Genomic DNA, 25,560 nt, shown 5'->3' with positions numbered 1-25,560 from the left:
TCCCCATTTTACAGATGGGGGAAACTGCAGCACAGGGAGGAGAAGTGATTTGCCTATGGTCTAGTGGCTGAGACTGGAACCCAGGTCTCCTGAGTCCCAGTCCAGTGCTCTAGTCACTAGGTAACACTGCCTCCCCTAAAACACAGGGAATCATCATGATTACTGTTCAGCTAGACTACTTCAGCATTTTCTCCGATGGAGAGTACAGCGAGGGAGCACACAAAATGCCTCTCAACACAGCCCTGAGGCCAGTCACCACCACCAAAAATCTTCAGAAAGATCCTCAGGATACTCAGAAGTTAACAAATATCATCCATGAGTTTTATGACAGTATGATGGCTAGAAGGATCAAAGACAGCTGCACATTTCCAGCAGTACAGTGGGGTGAGCAAAGATGCCTTCTCAGACCACAGACATTCTATGCATTCTCCAGTGCTGCAGGAAAGGGAACAAACCTCCAGAACAGAACACATGGAGAACGCAAATCTTCACCTTCTAGCAGCCAGTACACACCAGGAACATTTTCTTGTGTCTGTGACTAGAGATTATGCCCTAACATACTTGATGAGGTTGGTTTTTTTTCTTTCTTTCTTTCCGGTAACGTATTTGATTACTTGACTGGTTTGCACTATCAGATCCACTGTGTCTGTGACCTCCAGGCTCAGTTATTGCAGTTGTGCTATATCAGGACATAACAATGCTAGACCTGAAGAGATTCATCTGATTCAAAATATAGTAGCTCGCCTGCTATCCAACAGAGAGCGATATGAGCATATAACTTTCATACTCCAGACATTTGGCTTCCTCTTGAACAACAAGTCAAAAGTCAAGGTTCTGGTCCTGCTTTCCAAGCAATGAGCAATGCAATAAACCCAGACTACCTTAGGGACCATGACCTCCCATGACAGCTGGGCTCCTCAGGCACTAGCTACTACAAGGATGAAACCTGTGGGAGCCTGAGCTTTGGGACCTTCTTACATAAAGGTTAACATGGCATTGCTTTTAGGACTAAATACAAGACTCACCTTTCTCACTAGAACAACAACAGATAGTGGTAATACAACATTTACATTTTTTTCCCATTTACCCTCACATGCAAGGGAAGAGGAAAGAGCCAAAAACAGACCTACAACACTGATTAAACTACTGCCAATGCTGGTATTTCTGTAAGGTGCTCAGATAATATCCTGCTGAACAGGGAATAAATGCCTAAACAGATCAGTGAGAGTTCCTTTAGGAAGGTTAGCAACTGGAGATTGCCATCTGGTTCCATCTGGAGATGGAAATATACTTTGCTGGCAACTGCATCCCATTGATACATGCACAGGACAATCGTCAGACCCTGGCTAGATGGCTTTGTGCATCTGCTTTGGTTTCGCTGCCTGCCTGAGCAAAATAGTTGTATGTGCAGCCATATACTTCCCCAATAATGCAAATGGGAAACCTTCTGTTGGACCCCATTCCAAACTCCTCCGAGTAGGCAGCATCCGTCCCAGCAACGTGCCCACTTCCACCAACCTGGACAACGGAAACAGGAAAGCCAGCAGAGGCAGCTCTCAGAGGGTTTGAGAGAACCTTCCCCAGCTGACTGAAGGAACGGCCTTTATCACACTTCAGCAGGACCATGTCCAGTGGTCACACTCCTTGCTGGAAGGAAGGTAATCTTGGGAGGGGTTTGAAAAAAACAAAAAGAAATAAAACACAAGGATCTTTTGCCAAGCTCCCAATGAGAACAAGATGGGAAATGAACCTTTCTCCCGCCTCCTACCCATCCCCATTTATACCCTTGAAAAACAAAGAAACATTTTTTGTCTGGAAACTCCAGCAGCACCACGCTTAGGAAATCATTAGTGCAAATTCCAGCCAAGATTATTTATCCTTAAAGAACCAATACGACAGCAAATCTCACTCCAGCCGCTCCCAGGCTCTGCAGCTCGATGCAGATAAATAGGCACTTACCACCAGCTGCTAATAACTTCATAAAACATCTTTCTGCTTTTATTCCCCTGGGATTGCCCCCCCCCAACCCACACACACTATTCAGACATGTAGATTGGAACTAATTCTTCATAGACGTTCCCCTTCCCTAGGGGCATCGTTAAGGGGCAGCATGCAGCCTCAAGATGTCTCTCAAGCAACTTCACTACTATACTGCCTCTGCCTTTTTCATAGATTCCAAGGCCAGAAGGGACTATTGTGATCATCTAGTCTGTCCTCCTGTATAGCACAGGTCAGAGAACTTCCCCAAAATAATTCCTAGAGCAGATATTTTAGAGAAACATCCAATCTTGATTCAAAAAGTGTCAGCAATGGAGAATCCAACATGACCCTCAGTAAACTGCTCCAGTGGTAATTACTTTGGCCATTAAAAATTTGCAGCTTATTTCCAGTCTTAGCTTCAACTTCCAGCCACTGGATCATGTTATATTTCTCTGCTAGACTGAAGAGCCCATTGTTATTTGTTCCCTATGTAGGCACCTATACACTGCAATCAGGTCCCCTCTTAACCTTCTCTTTGTTACACTAAATAGACTGACCTCCTTGAGTCTATCACTGTAAGGCATGTAATCTAATCCTTTAATTACTCTCAGAGCTCCTCTCTGAAACCTCCCCAAAATATCAACATCCTTCTTGAATTGCGGACACCAGAACTGGACACGGTATTTCAGCAGTGGTCACACCAGTGCCAAATACAAAGATAAAATAACCTCTCTACTTCTGCTCAAGATTCTCCTGTTTATGCATGCAAGGATCACATTAGCCTGTTTGGCCACACCATCACACTTTTAGCTCATGTTCAGCTGATTATCCACCATGACCCCCAAATCTTTTTCCAGGACACTGGCTCCCCACAGTAGAGTCCCCCATCATGTAATTATGGCTTGCATTCTTTGTTCCTAGATGCATACACTTACATTTAACCATATTAAAACACTTAGTTTACTTGCACCCACTTTACCAAGCAACCCAAATCACGCTGTATCAGGGTCCTGTCCTCCATATTGTTTAACACTCGCCCAATTTTCGGGTCATCTGAAAACTTTATCAATGACAATTTTACGGGTTTTTTTCAGGTAATTAATAAAGAAGTTAAATAGTGTAGGGCCAAGAACCAACTCCTGCAGGACTCCACTAGAAATCCACCCATTCAATGACGATCCTCTGTTTACAATTACTCTTTGAGATCTATCAGTTAGCCAGCTCTTAATTCATTTAATGTGCGCCATGTTAATTTTATATCATTCTAGTTTTTAAATCAAAATATCATAAGGTACCCAGTCAAACACCTTACAGAAGTCTAGGTATATTACATCAACACTATTATCTTTATCAACCAAATTTATAATCTCATCAAAAAAGATATCAAGTTAGCTTGACAGAATGTATTTTCCATAAACCCATGTTAATTGGCATTAATAATATTGCCCTCTTTTAATTCTTTATTAATCAAGTCCTGTATCACCCACTTCATTATCTTGCCTATTATCAGGATTGATGACTGACAGGCCTATAATTACATAGATGATCCTGTTTACCCTTTTTAAATGTTGGCATGTCATTAGCCTTCTTCCAGTGTTCTGGAACTTCCCCAGTGTTCCAAAATTTATTGAATATCAACATTTATGGTCCAGCGAGCTCCGGAGCTAGCTCTTTTAAAACTTTTGGGTTCAAGTTATCTAGACCTGCTGATTTCAAAATGTCTAACTTCAGTAGCTGCTGTTTAACATCCTCTGAAGATATTGGAGCAATGGAAGAATGTTATCATATGATATGATTATGTCATCTATTTTCCCCTCCAAATACATAACAGAAATATTAATTGAACACTTTTGCCTTTTCTGCATTATCATTGATAAATCTACCATTTTCATCTAGTAATGGACCAGTACCATTGTTAGGATTCTTTTTGTTCCTATTATAATTTTAAAAATCCTCCTTATTGTCCTCTTCTCTGCTTTCCATAGATATTCCCTTGTGTTCCTTTCCTTTCCTTATCAATTTTCTACAATTCCTAGTTTCTGATTTATATTCATTAATATCAACTTTTCCTTTCTTCTATTTGCTATATTATTTTCCCCACCCCTTGTTTTAAAAAATATATAGCTTCCCCTCTAAACCAGGTCAGTTTTTAACTGATACAGCCTTCTTCCTCAATTGTAGGACTGTGGCTTTTTGGGGTCTACTAAAGTATTCTTAAACAATTCCTAGTTATCATTCACATATTTTCTGATTAAATTCTTCCTCCCAGATGATTTAGCTGATAATTGTTTTCCTCTTTATGAAGTTGGCCCTTATAAAGCACCAAGTATATGTGTGTGTGTATAGTCTGGACTTTATTCTGATTGCACATTAAAAATGTGATCAAGTCATAATCGCTTGTACCTAAATTACCATTACTTTTCAGTTCTGTTATCAGTTCCTCTTTATCTGACAAGATGAGGTCTAATATAGAATTCCCCCGTGTTGGATGTGACACTTTTTGAGTTAGAAAAGTGTCATTTACAATATTTAGAAATTCCAAGGATGTTCTAGTAGAGGCAGCATGAGACCTCCTGCATGTGTGTCTTAAATCTTACCCCTCCCATATCTGTCCTCAGAGCCATCCAGCATTTTGTCTGAATTCATAAAACCTTACGCACAGATCCATCTTCATCATCCACTCTTGCCAGAAAATCCTAGAATCTTGAACTCAAGATTCAGAAGCATTAAGTGGAGGAGAAGCCAATTCCAATTGTTTTGTTCTAAAGTTTAGATGGATTTGTCAGTGGGTTTACAATGTCTGACTGATTTGCGATCCTGAATTGCTTCCAGTGCATGTGTGTGTTGGGGAGAGAGGGGGGTTCTGAAATCTTTATTGTTCCCTGGAGAGTTTGGAAAATCTTTTAAGGATAAAATCCTTGTCCCATGGAAGCCAACGGGAGTTTTGCTATTGACTTTAATGGGACCAAAATCTATCCCTAGGGGCGCTAATTTCAGACCACGTTTTTGAAAATCCAGGTGAGTTTGGCTTTAGGGATCAGTGCCAGTGGTAATCATTTTCTTACATGGATCCAAATTGACTTCCAATGGCTGATTTCAGTGGGTGCTGATATGTTTAGCTTGCACACAGATCAGCTGAACAGTCAAGGTTGAGTTTTGAACTAAATGTCTGATGAGGAAAGAATGTCACCCCTTTTGAGGGCCACTCTGTAGTAGGTAACAAATATAGTTTTTGGCCTTTCCACTTATTTTTATTATTATTCAGAAATGTATAGGTCCCAAAGTGTCTTCCTTCAATAAAAACACCATTCTACAAGGCTTACCAAAACCTGCTGTTTAACAACAAAAAGCCCAAACCCCATTCCTGATTAGGAAGATTCATGAAAAGCCTTGCTACACAATTTGTACTGGAATGGCATCCTGCAGCTCTCCAAACTAAGGCTCTGTCAGAGCCCTGTAGGAACTATGTTCAAGACGGGAGAGTCTCAACTGAGAGTGCCTTCTGCTGAGCTTAAGAAGTGCAGGCCCTGAGTCAACTGTGATAAGAACCCAGCAGATCCTAACTTCTGTACTGTGACATAAATCAGTGGGACCTAGAGGATGTAAAGCTCTGTAGAGCGTAATCAATGCCTCTAGCCACATATATATAAAGAGAAGTGCCTAAATTATCCTTTCAAATTCTGCACCTGGTACTCCAGCACAGAACACATCCACCTTGCTACCAAGCTCATTAAAGCTTATTAGTAGGTTCAGAAGGATTAGATTTTTATCAGTAAATGTCAATAAACATCGATTTCACCTTACACATACAAACCGAGAAAAAAATTTCCATTGATAAAAATCAAAATGTACAATTAAGCAAAGTAAGGAAATTGCTGCTTGAAAACTTTTATTTTATTTTATTTTATTGCTATTTATGTTGTATATTTAGATATATGATGTTGACAATTTGTGTTTTAACAGTTATAAAGATTTAACTTTTTGAATCTCAACGTCCATTGTCATCAGGTATTATCTGGAAACCACCATCCATGATTTTGTGCAACTGTCAAACCATTAAAATGGATAAAAATCAGGGGGGAAATTTAAAAATAAAAATCAATATTACTAATCAAAATTATAACAAAAAATAAAAATTGTATTCTGCCAAGCCTACTTATTAGGCATGTCCTGATGTTCCATTAACTCCAATATATTATTAGATAATAGAGCACAGCCCCAGGAAGCATTATCCCAACTCTCCAAGTGGGGAAATACTCCTATATCAGAAATCACATTACTGAATAGGTCAGTAGCATAGAAAATGTTGGTAGAAAAGAACATGACAAGTAAGGACCATGTGTTTCGTTATTAAGAGTTAAATGACATTGTAATAAAGGGATGGAAATCTAAAATCCAGCTATATAACAGCAGTGGAGTGGAAGAGAATTTCTTTGATGTTTCAGAAATGAAGTCAGAGTGAACAGGGAGACACTATTTTTATGTTTGTATCTCTCTATATAGGCTATTTGAGTGCCACTTTTAGTGAAGGAGGAGTTTAGACTGAACAAGACAGAAAAGAATTCACATTCCCAAAATCCCATAAGAAATAATGGTCAAAGCAGATGAGAAGTCCTTCTAGGAAATTCATTCATGTTTTCTCTGTTGGTTCTCCAGATCAACTGGACATAAATGGAGCAGCCAGCAGGTGTATGCTACCTTGATATATCAGATGCATTTCCTGCCTTCCATGCTGTTGAGTGTACTTCCAGGCTATGGACTAATATATATATACTTCTGTCCAGAATCATATCAGTAAGACAAATACTATAATTCTTCACAGACATTTATATACATCTCATATATATTTATATATATATCCTTATATATATTGTTAACTGTTGCATGTTCATATTTGATGAATAAAATAAATTAATACATTTTACTTCAGTCACTAGCAAAACAATTAAATAAATGTTAAGAGACAAAATTCTTTAAGTGCCTACAGGATAATGGAACCAAGAGCAAATAAGCTGGGGATGTATAAATCACAAATCATGCCAGACTAATCTGATCACCTCTTTTTTGTTGTTGATTGAATTACAAAAGAGCAGATGAAGGGAATGCAGTAGCTGCAATATATCTGGACTTAGTAAAACATTTGATATGGTGCTTCACAAAATCTTACTTGAAAAATTATTTCAAATTGGCTTGGTTATGAGCACTGGCATAAAGCAGCATAAATAATAATAATACATTTTATTTATATAGCTCTTATCTGCCAGTGCTCTTCTAGGTAGTCCACAAAAACACACCACTCGCATTAAAAAAACCGAAGTATGCATATGAATTCAAAACAAGGTGATGGAGTTTAAACAAAGGGCAATAAAATAGCGAAGTTTAGAGTTGGGGGAAGCTGTCTGCAGCAGGATTGGTGTTAAGTCTGGTTTTATTTAACATCATTAGTAATTATTTGGAAATTATTAATTATTAGACACCACATTAACTATAAAGCTGATACTTGTATGTTTAGGGGAACCATTACCTTTCTCTGAAGCATCTGATACTGGCCACTAACCGGAGAAGGATACTGGACTATTTCAGATCCAGTCTGTTCATTTCTATGCTCCAACGATAATAAAATCAGGAGGTCACTGAGGATCAGGAAGTCATACAAAAAGCACCTAGACGGCTTAGAAAACACGGAAGGAAACAAAACAAGGCCCAAACATAGAAAAAATGCAAGCCAATACATTTTGGAGAAAATCACATCAAACAATTTAGTGGACGGCAGAAACCTGGAAGGTAGTTAATGCCAAAAAAGGCTTGTGGTGACGATGGGCATTAAAAGGCTTATCAGACTATAATGCAATATGACGGGGGGAAAAGAAAAAAACCTCACCAGAAATTCCGGCCTACATATGCAGCAACATTGCAACACAGAGCAGAGTTAGTCCATCTCCCTAGAGCTCGGATGAGACCACACCTGGAATATTGCAAACAGTTCTGGGCAAAAAGCCAGGAAAGCGTCAACACATTTGAGGAAATTCAGAGAAGAGCAACAAAAATGATGAAGAGGCTGGAGGGACTGACTTAAGAGGGGAGTTAAAAAACCAAATATGGATTGCTCCCCCTTAATGATGATTAAGGGAGAGAGAAAGAATCATCTACAAGGATGAAGAGGAGAGAGGAATTGTTGAGGATGGCTCAAAGGGGTGTAACTGGGAGTGATGGAATGATGCCGAACAAAGTTAAATGTAGGCTCTCCTTCTAACAAAGAGTGCCATTAGACTGTGGAATAGTCTCCCCTGGGAAGAGATGGCATCTCCACTGCTGAGGAGACAAGGCAGTAAAGATCATCCAATCAGAAAGAGTCCTGCACTGACAGGGGAAGAGACCAGATGAACAAATACGTCTCCCCCAAGTCTAGTTTCCAGTGTACTACTAGAGAGGATTTTCTTCAGTGTGGGAGTGATTTTAAGGGTAGAGGTTCTGCATACAACTACACAATGTGCATGAACAGAGCCTTTGCCCGAGCAAATTAAGTGTACAATTGCCCACTTTTCTCTTTTTTGAAAATCTGGCCCTAATGTAATTTTGGAGGGGCACCAGGTACAGCACCAGAATGAGAAACAGGCACACTTCATGTCACACTCCCTCCCTCTAACATCCATTATTACACTTTAAAATGTCCAGTCTAGTGAGCTGCCAATATAATATACCCCTTCTGCATCCTTGCCACGCTAGGGCTATGCCCTTACCAGCTGCTCAGACTTGTTGCACCATCATTCTGCCATTCCAACAGGCATGTGAATTCTCTCTCTTTACAAAGTGCAATAAATAACAAGGAGAGAGATTAATTAAGGAGACCATAAATTGTTCCCAGGGCTTTGCTGCCTTAAGTTATGTTTTCTCTCTATTTTTAATTTCTTTTCTCCTTGATGAAAAAACATAGCTTAATAAACAATTCCACACTTGCTATTATACCCAAATTAATTATATATTTTAAAAAGAAATCAATGTATATGTTACTGGAGCACCTGTGAGGGCAACAGAAATCCTTGAGTTAATTGTATAGAAAACACTCTAGCATAAGTACCTCCTCATGGGATATTCATCTTTTGGTCCCAAAGCACATTCCAGATGGTATTCATACAGCTATCACTTTGCTCAGCATAGAAATGTACCCACTTCTAGGGCGGCGCACAACAGCCATTTAACAGTGCCCCCAAAACACTGCACATCCATTTAAGGCAGGGAGTGAAGAATAGCTCATCTAAGTGACAATGCAGGTGGACTTTGCGGAGGTAGACTATAGAATATAATCACCCACTTGAAATTAGGCATAGACACTAGCAGCCCAATATCAAAGAGTGGGTTCCATTTTCAGCACCACGTCCCCACCAGCTTAAGACAAACCTGAGCTGAAGGCAGCTGTTTGGGCTCAGGGACTGACGCACCATGTCACTGCGGTAGCTCAAGAGAACTTATGCAAGCTCCTTTCTTATCCTGCATCTTCCGATTATTGCACTAAGATAGCCTGATGAGAGGCTGGGACCCAATAGGGAAGCCTGATTTTCCTCAGCCCAGGCATGCTGGCACAAGGCAGGGCTCTTTGATGGAAGGGAAGGACCTGGGGAAATTAAACAGGAGGAGACTGCTCCCAGAAAACCTTCCGCCCTATTAGAAAAAGAACAGTGTCACAGAACTGAGCACCACGGTCAGTGCGTCCTCTCTCCTGCTTCTCCCTTCCCTCCCTCCCACAGCCACACCCAGACCGGCTTCTCTTCATGCCACGTGGGCAAAAAAGGGTTAACTGTCACCACCATTTCCAAAAAACAGCTCACAAGTCCTTGATGACAATTAACAAATAAATAAATAAAAAGATTCCAATTTATAGATGGCAACAGTTTCCCTGGCTCCTCCGCTGGGAGTCATCATGTCATGCTTAATCTCTCTGTTAAATAAACAGTGCTATACCGCGAGACAGACCAGGTGGCAGAGAGCTGACAAGGGGGCCCCCTAACGAGAGGCGCGCAGGCCTGATCGTTAAATACCACAGGTGTCCCAGCAGCCGTGTTGCTACAGCGTGTTCAGATGTACAACACGGTACAGGCACGGGCCAAAGGCAGGAGATTAATACTACTGGGGTGGGGGAGGGAAGAAGTGAAAGGGAAGGATGAGGGACAGTGGAGGAAACCAGAGGAGAGAGAGAAAAAAAGAGAGACCACTGCTGTGGCAATGGTGAGGGAGGAGTTTCTCCCCGTCCCCCATCCCTTCTGTCTCCATAGCTTTGAGTTGCCCCCTCAAACAGTATAGTAGACGGACTGTATGCTGAAGCCTTTATGCCCTCTGGGACGGACTCCAGCTCCAGCCACTGTCAGAGGGGCTACCACTGCCATCTGCTGTGGGCAAGAGGCAGCCTAGAGGAGTAGGACAGGTGGCTGATATGATCTGGTAGGTCAGGAGATAATACAAGGGACAGATGCAGCAACGGGACTGACCTGACACAGCTGGAGACAGGACATGAGACGAAATGAACCATTGGTCTGATCCGGTATAGATTAAAATAAGGTATTGGACAAGAGGGGCTATTGGTCTGGCAGGGCTGGAGACAGGACTAGATGGGCTATTGGTCTGCTCTAGAAGGCCAAGTCTTACATGGCCATTTAGGACACAAAACCCCAACATCTCCCTGACTCCATTATTCAAAAGTCAAGCGGCTGCTGGGCCATGCTGGGGGCTTGCTGATGAAGTCCAAGCACGTTGTGTGGCAAGGGCGGCGGGAGAGGGAGGCTGTTTTAAAGAGAGAGAATGCAGAATGACAGAAGGTGCTCTGCCTCATCCCCACCACACTGCATGGCCCCTCCTAGCAACATAACAGAACGAGATAGATCTCCTCTGTGACGTTGCACTCTATATGATTTTATGAAAATATGCTAATGAGCGTGAATATAATGTAACTGGAATATGCTTCATGCAAAAGGTCTCTTGTAAGGTATCATTACAAAGCTTATAATCTACTGAGTGTGGTCATCCTATTTGTATAAATATATCACTCTTGTTTCTGAAACTAGAAATATGAAATATAACTCTGAGGTCCTATTGTAGTTATGCAAAGCGTGGGCCATTAATGGTCGTCTGGAATCTTGATGGCGCCCATCAACCAGGACAATTGACTCTGGATGGCTCTGTTTGCTTGCAAGCCTTCCTGTGAGTCAGGCTGGGAGGAATGAGGGCTTGGGGTCTTACAGTGCCATGTGATCATGTCACCTGAACTGGAATCCATCTTTAATCTGGTGCTTTTCCATTTAGAAGGAGGGGTGGGAACACAGAGAGGGACAAAGGATTCCCGCCTTGTGCAAAAGCTATATAAGGGAGTGGAACAGAACAAAGGGGGCTGCAATCATGAGAAATCCCCTAGCTACCAGCTGAGCTGGAACAAGGGCTGTGCCAGGGGAAAGGATTGTGCCCATACTGGGAAGGCATCCAGTCTGTGATAGAAGCTTATTGAAACATCTCTGAGGGTGAGATTTTAATCTGTATTCAGTTTTCTTACTGTATTAGGCTTACACCTGCGTGTTTTATTTTATTTCGCTTGGTAATTCACTTTGTTCTCTCTGTTATTACTTGGAACCACTTAAATCCTACTTTTTGTATTTAATAAAATGACTTTTTACTTATTAATTAACCCAGAGTATGTATTAATACCGAGGGGGGGGGGCAAACAGCCTTGCATATCTTTCTATCAGTGTTATAGAGGGTGAACAATGTATGAGTTTACCCTGTATAAGCTTTAAACAGGGTAAAATGGATTTATTTTGGGTTTGGACCCCAGTGGGAGTTGGGTACCTGAGTGTTGGAGACAGGAACACTTCTTAATCTGTTTTCAGTTAAGCCTGCAGTTTTGGGGGGATGTTGTTCAGACCTGGGTCTGGGTTTCTAGCAGGCTAGCATGTCTGGCTCAAACCAGGCAGGGCCCTGAAGTCCCAAGCTGCCAGGGAAAGCGGGCTTAGAGGTAGTCCCGGCACCTCAAGTGGCAGTCCCAAAGGGGTTCACTGTGATCCAACCCATCACATCCTCCCACTCCTGAGAGCGCAGGCCCAAGTTCCCGAGGGCTTCCTGAGCAAGTGTGCTGTTGTGCCTTTACCATGAGCCACTCTGCCGGTATGCGGGCTAACGTCACAAAGTCAACATGGAATATAAGTCATATGCGTGGAATAAGTCCTGATGGCTGTATCCGCAGGAGGTAGCAAGCCTCCTGTGGAGCAACCCTGCAAGTACAGGGAGAGGGGACCAGGAAGTCCTAGTGGGTCATTTCTCACTGGCTTCTCTGATACTGTGAGTGATAAGGGGAAGGTGAGCAGCTCTTATTTCTCATGCACTCACTGATGTGTGTGAGGAATACAAGAAGATCTCTCACGAGACAATAAGTAAGGCCTTACCAAATTCATGGCCATGGAAAATGCGTCACAGACTGTGAAATCTGGTCTCCCCCATGAAATCTGGTTTCCTGTGTACTTTTACCCTATGCTATACAGATTTCATGGGGAGGCCAGCGTTTCTCAAACTGGGGGTCCTGATTGAAAAGGGGATTGCAGGGAGAGGTTGCAAGGTTATTGTAGGGGGGGTTACGGTATTGCCACCCTTACTTCTGCGCTGCCTTCAGAGCTGGGCGGTCAAAGAGTGGCGGCTGCTGGCTGAGGGCCCAGCTCTGAAGGCAGCAGTGCAGAAGTAAGGGTGGCAAAACCATACCAGGCCATTCCTACTTCTGTACTGCTGCCGGCGGTGATGCTGCCTTCAGAGCTGGGCTCCCAGCCAGCAGACAGCGCTGTCCAGCCAGCTACCCCTGCAGGCAGCACAGCTGCAAGCAGCAGCGCAGAAGTAAGGGTGGCAATATCGCAACCCTCCTATGATAACCTTGTGAACCCCCTCTCCCATCACAAACCCCTTTTGTTACAACGTGAAATTTCAGATTTAAATCTCTAAAATAATGAAATTTACATTTTTCAAAATCTTAGGACCATGAAAATGAGCAAAACGTACCATGAATTTGGTAGGGGCCTATCAGTAAGGTAGCGAGGCAAACATACAGATTTAACCCCAGTATCTGTTCCCCATCCACTGATCTGCAGGATCCAGAAGGATAAGAACAGAATTCAAGTGCCCCCCTCCATCAACTGGTTCTCTGCTCATCCTGCCTGCAGACACCATTCACCCCTCCTATAACTCTCTGCTGCCCCCAACTGGCAGATTAGAGAAATGGTGTTAATAGGCTCCGGAGGGAGTTGGGTCCATTTCTCCATGGCGTTGGGAGGTTCCCCTTGAGGCAATAATGTCTGAGGTGGGAGAGTAGAAGAAAAAGTAGGGAAGATCCTACAAGCTTTGAGAAACACCCACCCCAGAGGATACAACAGCCCCCCTGCGCTATGTGGAAAAAACCAGGGATGATTCTGCCAGTCACACACATCTCAGTCAAGCTACCCCGTTAATAAACAGCTTTCAGAGCAGCCCCCACCCCTGCAAAGCAGGGCAGTGCCGCGGTGCCCATGCTGCTGCAACCGCACAACCCTTCTCCAAACTGCAGCAGAACTCCTGGGTCCCTAACCCTGTGTGGCAGACGTGGGGCTGTTTGGAGACAGCGTTTCATGTCTCTGCATGCACATGCCCTGTATCACGGGGAGCGCATCTCAGCCCAAGGATGGCAGTGGTTTTACCTGCCTCTCTCCTTGCCGGCACCATTTAATGTAACGACTACTAAGTCCTGTCAGCAGATCTGAGCCAATGGGTGCAGCTCCATAGGCAGATACACAGAAAGCCGCCGAGATGCCCCCTCCTTCTAGTTTTTCGTTATCCATCTGGAAAATTGCAGAGGTCATGAGAGCTTTTACCATATCAAAATGAAATCGTCCTGTCAGCAACAAAAGGGACAGCTTCTTTACCCCGATTCCAGCAGCTGTCTCACGGCCGCAGGCTTTTACGTGAGCGGCAGACACTGCACTGTGTCAAGACAGATCCCTCTTGTGCTGAGGGGTCTCCCATCAGCTCACGCCTCCCCATCCCACTCCAGGATTGTCCAGGCACAGGGATCTCAGCCTATGCCATACTCTCTCTGCATTCAAGAGGCTGAAACTCCAAATTTAGATTAAGGAAAAAGTATATGGCCCCACTCCAACTCACAACCTTCCTCTGTCTATCCGTTCCTCCCACCCGGTCTAACCTTCCATTTTAGAGGGGAGCAAAGGAAGCAAAGGCTGTTCTTTTTTTTTTAAAGATATCTCGGGACCAGCTGGAAACAAAATGTACCAGATACCTCCTGGGGAAGCCTGTTTCTGGCACAACTGTGCAGACTGACAAGATAGAGCAAGCTGAAAGAGGGTCCAGGGGGGCACAGAGCACTCTCCAGTCACTAGGGAGTGTAACGCTGGGTCACATAAGAACAGCCCTGATGTGTACTAAACATTTCAAGAAGGGGCCTCTGAGAGGTCTAGCCTTGGAGCCTCAGGGAGGAAACCTCTATGACCAGAGAAGCAATGAAAGATAAGGGACAGAGGAGAAGGAGGCAGTGACTTCATGCTGTCCTTGTGCTGTGAGAGACTGAAGCTATGAATTACTGGAACAAAGAGAGGGAATCCACTAGAAATATATAGCCAGTGTGGGAAGAGGGAATTCCTTCCTTTGAAAACAGGGTGACCTATGGTTCTGGGCCTGCACGAGTTTTCATGGCTAAACTTGGTACCCTATATTCCTATGGCACGCAAGAGGTTAACAAGGTGCTTTCAACTCCTTGAATTATACCAGCATATAATTAGGCTTGGCAGAATTGGATTTGTATTTTTTTAATATAATTTTTACAGATAATATCAGTTTATTTTTTCCTCTTCACTTTTCATTACATTTTCACACACACGCAGACACACAAACACACACACACAAAACAAGCTATCCATAAACGTCTCACAATGTGTTAACCATTTGTTACCTAACCTTAACTACACCTGAAACAGTTGACTATATCATCTGAATGGTTAAAATATAAATCAATTCTCTGTATTACAGTTTATAAATAATTTGTTTACAAAATCAAATTAACTTTAAATCTTATTCTGCCTTATCCTTATTTTAGGTACAGAGAAATTGAAAAAAAATAATAGAATACAATAAAGAATCAAAGCAAACTGGAGAGGCAAAAGAGAAGAGGAGGTGGTGAATGGGGAAGGCTCATCCATTTAATAAGATCACCGAGATACTTCCAGGAAAGCACCCCATACCTCAGAATTTTTCTGGGGTATTTCTGTTACAGTATACTATTCTTTCCATGGATGGCCACGTTTATGATGGCTGCAATCTTCAATTGTTGGTTGCTTTTTGGATTTCCATTTCTGTAGTACTAGTCATTTAGCAATTATGAATGCTCTACTGAGCCAAAGGTTTTCACATTTATTCCGCTTCCAATATCAATGTATATTTTAAGCAATTTTTTAAATCAATTCAAATTAACACAACTGTCCAAAATTATGAGTGTTAGGCTTTATTTTTATCAATTTAGATTTTTCACGGTTGTGGGAAATTATGCGGGATCAGATGTAAATTATTTAGTGACAGTAGGCATTGAGACACAAAAAGTTAAAGCTTTATAACCATTAAAACACAAACTGTCAACAACACAGTATATACACAGTAAATACCCTTAAATCAAATGGTAATAAGTTCTCAAGCAGCATCATTCTTCTTACTCTGCTTATCTGTAAATTTCAATTATCATCTATGGAAATACTTTTTGTTGATTTATGTGCGTATGGCAAAAATCGACATTTAACAACATTTACTGAGAAAAATTGAATCCTTTCAAGCCTGCATATAACCCAACTAACACAAGTGCCCACACCCCATTCAGCTAGCCTGAAAGGAAAATAAACTGATTTTCAGTATACAGTAGTTAGAAATGACTATCAGCAATACCAGCCTAGAGCTCCAGGTCTCTCTTCTGAAGCCAAGGCAGGGTATTCAATCCAGATCCCAACCATCCACCAGAGAAAGAACCCCCTTCCCCCCATTCCTTCCCAAGAACTTGGAATGTCAACTGGAGACAGTTCCCCACCCTAGAACCTGGACCGTGAAACACCCTGGACACCAGTCATTAGAATCACAACCTGGTTTGTTCCTACAGCATGCTGGGTGCTGCTAATGCAGCTGATGTCAAGTACCAGGCCAGGCATTTTTTATGGTGGACATTTATTTTTAATAGCACAGTTGTGTATTGAAATGAAATGCCTGAACGTTAATGAGGGTCCTACATGGCTTCCACTTTCAGAAATAAATACATAAATTAAATACATAAATAAAGCTGCTAAACATCAGTACCCTTGCTAGATGCTCCATGCTTCCCAAAACACAGGCAGAGGTGTTACTCCATCACAGAAAAGTAGAAATTAGAGATGGAGGAGGCCCAGTAGATTATCCCATGCACCCTGATCCCTACAATATATTCACCAGTGTTCTCTCCGGTAGAGTTTTAAATGGCCCAAATAACAGAGCTTCTACCATTTCCCTTGGAGACTATTCCACAGCCTTAGAGATTCCAGGGTATAGAAGTTATTCCTCTGATCACATTAAGCCTAAATTCACAACTGAACAATATCGTCCCATTACTGCTGTAAATCTTCCTTAAGAACTCTCTCTCCCTCTCCCGGGTGTTTACACTGTACTTGTGTGGTGTTCATCACATCTCCATTTAGGTGTCATTAGGTCAAGAGCTGCACTCTCTGGCTGCACAGTTTAGGCATGAGCTATTCAATTGCAGGAGCCTTGGCTGAACAGGAGGAAAATCTTGAGGATGCTACAGCAAGCCAAAGAAGGAGAAGATGAACTACAAACTCCATGGAGCACATTTAGTGCCCTGTAGCCTTTTTCAAAAGAAAGACAGGGAGAGGTAGTATAGACAGATCACAGTTAAAGTACTGATTAAAGGTGACACAGGAAAGAAAAGCAAGGACTGAGCCTCCCTGTTTCTCCCTGTGTTACTCTGCAGTGCCCCAGCACCGATACCACCATCATCACAGACACTGATTTGCCCAGTTCTTGTCAGCCTCAGAGGAGGTACCGACAACTCCATATGGTTGAGAGAAGAATTCAGTCCCCATGGCCCAGAAGCAGTTCCCTCCGAGTCAGATGAAGGAAACTGGTGCATATGGTACATGTCCTATGGATAAACAGAGGTCTTAGGTCTCCAGGTCTGTCAATCCACCAGTTTTCAATTCATTTTAAAATGGAAAGAAAACACAACATTTCAAGTGGCAAACACAGGTTGGAACTGAAAAGGGGATGAGTGACCCAGCAGGAACCACGCTGCTTTCAGAGGAGATACCTTGAGGACAAATGTTTCCCTTCTCCTCCTGGCCCAAGGGGAAGGCTGCTCGGATGAGAGAAGCTCAGCAGTGTGAGATGTCACTGCTGTGGAACTGAGATGCCTGCAGAGAGGAAAGCAGGACCACAAACCAGCATGACTCATCCATTTCCAAATCTGCAGTGGATGAAGGAAGTCCACTCAGCCCCTCCAGCATGAGAGATACTGTGTAATTAATCCTAATCCTCTCCCCCAGGAACTGTATCCAAGGTTGTGACCCCAAAGTACATGAAGTTACAAGCCTAGTGCACTAGCATGTCCAGCCAGATCACCAGCCTCCTACCATTCCTCATTAATCCAATGTCCTGGAAACCCTGACGCTCCAATCTGTTCCTGCTTATTACTGTTCTGCCAGGCAAAGCAGAAACATGCAAGATTTTGGATTTGGGAGTTTGCTTTTTACAATCCAGCTGTTTACTTCCACCAGACCAATTTGGTGTTTGCATCTCAATTTAGCTGCAAACAATTCTGGGTGCCACTAGTGTGATTTGTGAACCATTCATGGAACAGCCAAAGTCTGTTGTTGGGCTCTTTCCATCATTGTTCCATTAATGTGACTGGTGCATTCTGGAGATGGCAGGAATCAGAGTACCCAACAGATAATTAGAAAGAATGAATGCACAGAAAAGCAACAAAGGTGTAAGGAGAACTGGAAGGTCTGATGTATGATGAAAGGTTAAAGAAATTTAAAGGAAGCAGAGGTATCTCAAGTCAAATTAAACTATTTATTTGAATTCCTTAAGAGGTTCTTACCATTGCTATCAAGTAACATTCATTTTTTGGCTAAGAAATTGAAGTTGATGCTTGGTAGATGTTTGGTAAGTGCATTTTGCAAGCACTTCTTTTAAGCAGTCTCTTAAAGCTTCAGGTAGAAGTATTTTACTTTTAGATCTAAGCAGTTGCAAATCTTCTACTAAGCATTTCTCCAAGCAGTTCAGAGGAGTAAGTAGCATGCATCTCTGTTCCCTTCCAAAGTCTTTCAGGGAAGACACTTCTATCTGGCACAGAGATGCCAAGCTTGGGCAGAATTTACTCTGACACTTTTGTTTATAGCCTGGTGACAAGGAATCTGGTTGCTCTTAGTTAGGATAGGCAAAAAGTCTGCTACTACCTGGTGTAGCAAGACAATAGAAGTAAATGCAGCCTAAACGTCTAGTGGCTGGACTAGAAGAACAGTACCTTCCATATATTAGGTCTGCACTTTAAGTGCAGGACCTGGTATCAGAACCTTAGTAAAGGAAACAGGAATGCTGGCACACCACAGCCTTGGGTGATACTGGTGAGCTTCCGTCCTGTGAAAAGAAGATAAATGGATCCCTCTAGAGCAGGGATTGGCAACCTTTGGTACGCAGCCCACCAGGGTAAGCCCCCTGGCAGCCTGGGCTGGTTTGTTTACCTGGCACGTCCGCAGGTTCAGCCGGTTGCAGCTCCCACTGGCCGCAGTTCACCGTTCCAGGCCAATAGGGTCTGCGGGAAGCAGCACGGACCGAGGGATGTGCTGGCCACCGCTTCCCGAAGCCCCATTGGCTTGATACAGTGAATCATGGCCAGTGGGAGCTGAGATCGGCTGAACCCGTGGATGAGCCAGGTAAACAAACCGGCCAGGCCTGCCAGGGGGCTTACCCTGGCAGGCCACTGGCCAAAGGTTGCCGATCCCTGCTCTAGAGACATGCCTTGTAAGCAGTGCAGTGTTTTCTCTTAACATTCACCAAGACATGCTTGGAAGAGTTTTATTTGACCATTGCTGCTGTGGTTATGGATTGTATTTTTAATGGAAGGGCAGGTACTTACAGATTGGGAGCACAGGGCTTCACAAGGTTGGAATCAGAAAACAAAATAAAATGTCACTTTAGCAGAAGATACAGAAGTACTTATAGAAGGAAGACCCAGTGAAACCACATGCCCTTTCAATCCATTTCCCAGGTTTCAAGGCAGGCAAACTAAGTGATGTTGAGCGCAGAAAGCAAACCTAGGGGCTTGTAAAACAAATAAAAAGTTACCACCAAGGAAAGGTCCTGACCTTGCAGGGTGCTGAGTGCCTCTAGCTCCCACCAGCATCAGCAGGAATCGAAGGAGCTCACACCTCGCGTCAAGCGCTCAGCACATTACAGGACTGGGCCCAAACAAAGCAGCATAAGCCTGTTACCTTTTACTAACTTTTGATCTACTTGATGGTTCACCATGGATTTATTCACAACACTTTCTGTGGCCAGCTGCTGTTTCCTTTGGATGGCTGCTCCTTTCCCATAGCCACCCTGTACGGCCTTGATAGTGGGAGGGCATCACCCCTGCGACATGAACAAGTCCGGTAGGATAAAATAGAAGGGTGCTGGACACCGATTGCTTTGGGGCAATCAGTACTGACTTTATGGTTTCTCTTAATTGCAAATTTATTTTACTTCCTGTACAGCTTCAAGGGAAAAAATAAACCACCAGGTAATTGTACTCAGACATGGGCAAGTCAATGGAGGTTAGGATTAAGTCTCATTGGAGAGGCAGGTCATTTCACTTAAGCATTTTTTCCCTTTAAGCTACTGAAATAATTACACTGTTAAGGAGGGAAACAAAAAAACAAAGCATGCATCCAAGCTGTCTTTGCAGGAACTGGTCTCCTTGAAATCAGAACCCTGGCATTGCTTTGCAATGGACGCAGAGGACAGTTACCATCTGTTTATGGAAAAATGTTAATAACCCCCAATCATAATCAAATAGGCAACCACTTTACTTTAAGTAGCTATTAACTAATGCTAAATTGCAATGGAACAGCTCGGCAAGTACTTTTGACATACACATCAGCAGCACCAGCGCTCCGAGCAGGGCTATTGGAGTGAATACCAAATGAACTGAGTGATGTGATTCTTGACACGTTACCGAAAGGGTAAAGAGCCTCTATTTACTATTGTTTTGCCTCTCTCTTTCCTTTCCCCCTCCCCTCCCCCCTTTGCTGTTTCGGTTGATTCAGAAAATGAAAAAAGGCAATGGGATTTCAGATGATGCTACGTTTGGGCTGTCAGTCGCTCCTCACCCTTGTCCTGCATGATGAACCTGATTTGGGGAACAAAAACTAGTTTGTAGCTGAGCCCAGAAAACAAGTTCAACTACGCAAGACAAGTCATTTTGTTCTGTGTTTGTATAGCATCTAAAACAATGGGGCCCTGGTCCATGACTAGGGCTGTTAGGTGCTATGGTAACACACACAATAAATAAGTACATTTGTTTCTGCTCTGCTCTATTCTCTTTCATCCAAAAATATTGTAGCTCTCTTACAAGCATGAATTATTGTTTATTATTTCTGGAGCACCAAGAGTACATAATACAAATAAGTATGAGCACAACATCCCTGTCTCAAAGAGCTTACGATTGAAACAGAAAACATGTACACCAGGGATTGGCAACCTTTGGCACAGGGCCCGCCAGGGAAAGCCCCTGGAGGGCCAGGATGGTTTGTTTACCTGCAGTGTCCGCAGGTTCAGCCGATTGCAGCTCCCACTGGCTGCGGTTCGCCGTTCCAAGGCCAATGGGGGCTGCGGGAAGCGGCGCAGGCCGAGGGATGTGCTGGCCGCGTGCCAAAGGTTGCCAATCCCTGATGTACACAAAGGAGAACCAGCAAGCCAAATGTTAGCACTGGAATGTGCATGTCTTGTTGTCTACCTGCCTAAGTACTCATGTGACCATGCCCATCAATGTGTCCGAGTATCTCGTAAGCCCCAGGACTTTCCTGTAGCTTTATTAAATTAAACTTCATTTCCTAAAATGTATTCTGACTACACTTTACTGGGAGGATTTGGGTTTATAGACTTACAGGAAGAAGAGTGCTATTAAGGTGAAGTCTAAAGCATTCTATCCTTAGTCTACAGGCAGGGAAACTGAGGTACAGGGAAGCAAAGACTAGTGCAAGGTCACTAAGTGCGTCATTGGAAGAGCTGGGAACAGGAAGAGAACCCAGGAAATCTGACCCCCAGTCTGCCTGCTCTAACCACTCTCCCTCCCACACCTGGGAATAGAAACCAGGGGCTCTGATTCCCAGGTTCGTGTTCTAACCACTTGATCACTGTCCTTCCTTGGTTAAAAATTCATTCACATGTCTGTGTACAAAAACTCAGATTAGACACCAGCAATTATTGCAGACTACATCTGTGTCTTAAATACTTTCTGTTTACGTATGTGTTTTGTCTGGCCGTTCTTTCTCCAATGTCTCTCTATTCTGCAGCTAAGCCTAAGGTACACAAAGGGAACTTTGTTTTCCATGTTCATTTTATCTCCCCTAACCCTAGGTTTTCACATTCCATGGCCCCGGCAGTCGCTGATAGCCTGTCAAGCCATATTTTTCTCCACTCTGTTGCACGGAGGCAAATCTGCAAGGAGGCCTGAAAGGCAGGATTGCCACCATGATCCAATATTAACGAGGCGCCTCCTCTGGAGCAAGCGAGGAAACTCAATGAGGATGGCACACAGCCATCCGCAACAAGCTCTCCAGAACGAAGATAAACAGGGAACATGCTGCATTATAACCCACCTCACAAGGGGCCTGTGAAGCCACCCTGACGCCAGCCCTGCTATCATGCAACTGGCAGAGCAAGTATTGTGCACCATTGTTATTGGACAGATCAGTAGCTGGGTCATAACCTGGGAAATAAACATGGGGATAAATAAACATTCCCTCCCACACACTGTTCCTCACACATTCTTGTCAACTGCTGGAAATGGCCCACCTTGATTATCACTACAAAATGTTCCCACCACCCGGCTCTCCTGCTGGCAAAAATAGCTCACCTTACCTGATCACTCTTGTTACAGTGTGTATGGTAACATCCATTGTTTCACGTTCTCTGTGTATATAAAATCTCCCCACTGTATTTTCCACTACATGCATCCGATGAAGTGAGCTGTAGCTCACGGAAGCTTATGCTCAAATAAATTGGTTAGTCTCTAAGGTGCCACAAGTCCTCCTTTTCTTTTTGCGGATACAGACTAACACGGCTGCGACTCTGAAACCTGTCATTCTTTGTTGTGGTGACTCTTCAGCGAGGCAGACTGGATGCTGCTCACTCTTCAGCCTGTCACTGCCACTTCTACAAACTACCTGAGAGGGTCGCTAGAGAGCAATGTGAGGCACTTATTTTCCGGGCTGTCTCTGGGACAGACAGAGAGAAGAGAAGCAAAGGCGCTGGCCTATGCTCCCAAACAGGGCCCAAATCCATATCTATTAGCTGGGAAATCCCTAACCAGGTCCTCTCAGATTGCTCTGCTCCTTTGCTGTGCTTTCTGCCCATGTGTACAAAGCCCAGGATTGGGATATAGGGATCCCTCATTCTCTGGCCTCACCTCCACAGAACGCAAGCAGCCATCTGCCTGCACACCCTGCTAAGGTTCACTCCCTGGCCCTAGCTGTGCCTCACCTCCCCCCTTATTCACTTAGGCATTAACCTCCCTTCTCAGCCTGCTGGTAAGAGAAAGTAAAGGGGGAGGAGGAGACAAGCTTACAAGCCTCCCCACAAGGCATTCTGGGTTACTTGAGTACACAGCATTCTGCGGCCATGACAAAAACAACAGGAAAAACCTGCTCCTACAATCCTGCCAAGCTGGGATTTCAACAGCAAGTGGCAATGCATCAGCTGGCTACAAACTGCTCCTGAATCAGGGAATGATGCTCCATCCCCAGATCAGGCCTTTTGATTATTATTATTCTATTTTTTAATCACCAACCATATGCTTGATGCTCTGTAGGACCTAGTTCCTGTCCCAGAAAGCTGCAACTAGTTAGTCTCTAAGGTGCCACAAGTACTCCTTTTCTTTTTAGATCACAATGGGAGACTCAGAGGAGAGTGCAAGCTTCCAGAGGATTTTCGGTTGTATTGATTTTTGATCACACTCTCCTTCTCTCCCATGACACTGTGACAGTAAAGATCTTTGCCAGAGGTGAGTGTCCAGGGGTGAGACTTCAGGAGATATGAATGAAGAAAGAAGAGTAGCTTGGCAAGCTAGATTAGAACCAGAACTAGGGGTCACCAAATGAAATTAATAGGCAGCAGGTTTAAAACAAACAAAAGGAAGTACTTCTTCACACAACGCACAGTCAACCTGTGGAACTCCTTGCCAGAGGATGTTGTGAAAGCCAAGACTATAACAGGGTTCAAAAATGAACTAGATAAATTCATGGAGGATTGGTCCATCAAAGGCTATTAGCCAGGATGGGCAGGGATGGTGTCCCTAGCCTCTGTTTGCCAGGGGCTGGGAATGGGTGACAGGGGATGGATCACTTGATGACTACCTGGTCTGTTCATTTCCTGTGAAGCACCTGGCATTGGCCACTGTCGGAAGACAAGACACCAGGCTAGATGGACCATTGGTCTGACCCAGTATTGCTGTTTTTCTGTTATTAGGGAGCTCATTCCACAAGTGGGAAGCACCACAGAAGAAGGTAAAGATGGGAGACTGAAATAAATGGGGCATCATTGGTGGAATGAAGGGCCGGGGGACATGAAAGACGATAAAATCCAACTTGGAGGCTGGGCCTAAGGGCTTATCTACACATATGGCACTGCAGTGGTGCAGCAGCACCAATGAGTCTGTAATGCTTAGTAACCACAGTACCTATGCCGATGGGAGAGCTTCTCCCATCGGCACAGGTACTCCACCTCCCTGATAAGCAGTAGCTATGTCGACAGAAGAAGCTCTCCCATTTACGTAGCACTGTCTACACCAGAGTTCGGTCGGCGTAACTGTGTTGCGCAGGGGTGTGGATTTTCTGCGTTGCTCAGGGTAGTTATACCACCATAAGTCTGTAGTGTAGATCACGCCTACATTATTCAAGGCCTTGAAGGTGTTAAGTGAGAAGTTTGAACTTTTATGCAGTGGCTGAAGGGACGCTAATGGAGGGGTGCAAAGGTAGACAGAGGATGGTAGGATCTGATCAATGGGGAAGGAAGAGCATTTTTGCCACTGCGTTTCAGGCAGACTGGCAGGGAGTGACGCAGTCATCTGCTGGTTGCAGCCATCAAGGCAAGATGCAGCCAGGGTATTAGCCCCTGGAACAGAATGGAAGGGTCACATTTGCAAAACATTGAGGAGGAAGAAGCAATATTCTGCAACAGCCTTGTTGTGTGGGAAGAAGGGAAAGGAGGAGTCAAAGGGACTGTGAGCCTAAGCGATGGGCAGGATGGTGTTGTGCCAACGACAACAGAGAAAGGAGGAAATGGAAAAACCAAGAAGCTCTATGCTGGCGATGGGCCATCTAAGGCCATATATCAGGAGATCGTCTGCAGCACAGGAGTGGGCAGAGGGAAACAGGGCCCATAGATTAGTGAGTCATCAGCCAAGAGATGAGAGTTTAAACTGTACAAATGGATACAGTCACCAAGGAGAAGGCGTAGAGGGAGAAGCCATGGAAGGGGTCCCCAGAGTGTTGGTTGAGGGAGGAGAAGGAGGAAGCAAGGTGGAGTTTGTAAGGGGAGCAAATTAGACAAATTTACCCTAGTGGCACTGATAAAGGTGCTGTAGAAGATATCAAGAGAGCTACGTGAGCCCTTGTGTCAGCAACAGGTACTTTTGCTCAGCAGGAGCACGTGCACGTTTGTCTAAACGTGGCGGCAGAATGCTACCGATGTACAAGGAGCCTTCGAGGCTCAAGATCCAGCTGCTCATCTAATAGCAGAGCCAGTCACTTTCACACTAACTCCACGTGGACTTGGTGTCCACAGCACCCAACAACAACCTGCATTTCCAAGATGCCTATGAAGGCTGTGATTGGCTACAGAATCAGTGCACCAGGATCAAGTCCCACATGAGACATCTCTCTGAATTTTAAACCCATGTAAACACTGCAGATTCTGTCTGTCTAACAGCCTTACCAGCAAAACCCCTAAAAATTAAGTCTGCAGGGGAATATTTATATCTACAATTTATTATCAGAATAACAGGGACTCCAACTTAGCACAGCAACTCAATGAAAGGAAAACCATGTTTTTCTTGATAAAAGCTTGTGCTATCTAAATCCTGCACATGCCAAAAGGGAATATTACCACTGTATATTGAGGAACTCAAACGTCATTCAAGATTCATACTCATGGTTACCATAACCCCTCAGTACGTGTGCAAGCACACATCTGTCTATCCATCTACAGAGGTGAGTTACCCACATGATATTCACATTCTTCTCTCTGTTTTTCATGTGTGGGAATATTTATTCTTTTCTT

At 43.7% G+C, this 25,560-nt stretch overlaps 1 protein-coding gene and 1 long non-coding RNA gene across 7 annotated transcripts in view; one reads left to right on the top strand and one right to left on the bottom strand.

Annotated features, from left to right (window-relative positions):
• LOC140895048 (uncharacterized) overlaps positions 1 to 7,074 on the top strand; it is a 58,106-nt gene extending 51,032 nt beyond the window's left edge. Inside the window, exon 4 of the long non-coding RNA XR_012154052.1 lies at positions 6,637 to 7,074. This is a non-coding gene — a long non-coding RNA (uncharacterized LOC140895048). The remainder of the gene's footprint in view (positions 1 to 6,636) is intronic.
• NTRK3 (neurotrophic receptor tyrosine kinase 3) overlaps positions 1 to 25,560 on the bottom strand; it is a 455,727-nt gene that overhangs the window by 162,618 nt on the left and 267,549 nt on the right. The window lies entirely within an intron of this gene.

This window comes from Lepidochelys kempii, chromosome 10 (assembly GCF_965140285.1).
Source record: "Lepidochelys kempii isolate rLepKem1 chromosome 10, rLepKem1.hap1, whole genome shotgun sequence".
In the NCBI taxonomy this organism is placed as follows: Eukaryota; Metazoa; Chordata; order Testudines; family Cheloniidae; genus Lepidochelys; species Lepidochelys kempii.
Note: the sequence above shows the minus strand (reverse complement) of the source record. Positions and strands in the feature narration are given on the sequence as shown.